Consider the following 2,119-nt stretch of genomic DNA (forward strand, 5'->3'; position numbering starts at 1 on the left):
AAAAGAACATACATAGAGAGTACACACACACACTTAGAGGAAGGAGTCAAGGACAGTTATAGGCAAAGACCTTTAAAACAATACATACCTGATAGAGAGAGAGAAAAAGACACAAAGAGGAAGGACAAATTACACACAACGAGAGAGAGAGAGAGAGAGAAACTACACACGACGACCCTTGTTATTAGGGGAGTCTTGGGGTGGGGAGTGCACGGAGAGGACGAGCGAGGGTCAAAACGGGTTCGATCTTTTCGGACATGTCGAAGTCTGGAGCGAGACTCCAATCAAACGTGTGGACGAGATTGGCAATGGCGAGTGGCACAAGAAGCAGAGCTAATGGCATGCCAGGGCAGCGCCGCCTGCCGGAGCCAAACGGCAGGAGGTTGTAGTCATGCCCGCTCTCATCCACGGGTCTCCCCACAAACCTCGATGGGACAAACTCCTCAGCTCTTTCCCACAAAGATTCGTCCCTCGCTATCGCCCACACGTTCACGAACACGCTCGCCCCTGCAGGGATCTCGTACCCCGCGGCCTCACATGCCTCCTGTGCTCTATGTCCCAGCATTGTCGTCGCTGGTGGATGCAGCCTTAACACCTCCTTCACCACAGCTTGCAAATATGGTAGCTCCTCCAGATCGCACTCTTGCAGTAGCCTCTTCCCTCCTCCCGCCGCCGCATCCGTTTCCTCCTGCACCTTCTTCAACTCGTCCGGATGCCGTAGTAGCTCCGCCATCGCCCATTCCACCGCTACGCTCATCGTATCGATCCCACCCACGAACATATCCTAGCATGACGTGACGGTGATAATAAGTACCCTAAACAACGTAACCACTCAGATCTCTTATGCAAGCTTGCCAAACTTATAATTACCACGAGAAGGGACTTGATCGAATCCAGTGCCTCTGTTGTTTCCTGCCCTCCCTTCTTCTCCAACAACACGTCCAGAAAATCTTGCGTCGACTTTCTTGCTCCATCACTCCTTAAATGGTCTTTTACGATCGTGTTCAAAAAGCCGTCCAAGCGCTGACGAACTCGACGCATGCGACGCTTGGTTAGCACGTCCAGCCATCCCAACCAGGGGACGTAGTCTCCTATCAGTATAGAAAGCAATAGAGTATTGAAATCGTGCAACACGTCGTGCAGCTCGCTGCCCGCGCCAGTCTCCCAGTTCACCAACGCTGTCGAGAGAGCGAGACGCGACATGATATTGCCGGCCATCGTAGCCACACATTTGCCCAATTCGACGTATCCTTCGCCTTTCCTAGCCTTGCGCTCTATATGCTCGATCATACCAGCAACCTCCTCGTACCTCACATGTTGGTAGGCTTGAAGCCTTTTTTTTGTGAAGAGCTCCAAGCTGAAGAGCTTCCGGGCCTCCCTCCAGTTCGGGCCGTTGCGTGCGAAAGCAATACCATTCGCTTGTCCATACATCAAAACCTCAGGCATTTCTGAAAGCGGACGATCACAAAAGTTTTTGTCGTGAATCTGCAAGAATTCTTTAGCGAGCGAAGGGGAGGATACGATCAGGACCGGGAAAGAGCCTAGGTGCAGGGAGAAGATGGGCCCGTATTGGCGGGAGAGACGAGCGTAGGTGCGATGAAGAGTGGCCGAGTGAGCTGCGAGGAGGGGCAGGTTGCCGAGGAGTGGCCAAGGTCTGAAACAATTCACAACATAAACCAGAATACGAAAGATAGAGTTCAGAGTTCTTTTCGTAAAAATTACGTAGAATGTATACATGCTCTTATAGAGCTTGATCTCTCAATCATCGCCTATGATTTAGGCAGCAGGCTTGTGCAATCTTTGAATGCTCAACCTCCCTCCATGTGATACAGGGTGGTGCTTGCAATAAATACGTGCACGATGTCATCACGTGAAGTTCTATCATCCCCCCCTCAAGCACCACCATCTTATATGTGATTCGTTTATGTGATGCCTTCAGAAGAGGATGGATGCAATCCAAGAAGAGATCTCAACATCTGAAATCGTGGACGAGGGAGTGGTTTGGTTAATACATCTGCTGGCATATCAGCTGTGGGAAGATATTGAACTTGAAGAAGATTGTCCTTCACAAGATCCCTAATATAATGAAAATAGAGAGCAAAATGCTTGGTTCTTGAAT

General features: G+C 50.2%; 1 pseudogene; it reads right to left on the reverse strand.

Moving 5' to 3' along the window:
* On the reverse strand, nt 1-1,737 carry LOC147882124 (cytochrome P450 71A4 pseudogene; annotated as a pseudogene).
* Nucleotides 1,738-2,119: the final 382 nt, after the last annotated feature.

This window comes from Dipteris shenzhenensis, chromosome 30, assembly GCF_047967505.1.
Source record: "Dipteris shenzhenensis isolate YYH24624 ecotype China chromosome 30, Dip_SZ_1.0, whole genome shotgun sequence".
NCBI classification, from domain to species: domain Eukaryota; kingdom Viridiplantae; phylum Streptophyta; class Polypodiopsida; order Gleicheniales; family Dipteridaceae; genus Dipteris; species Dipteris shenzhenensis.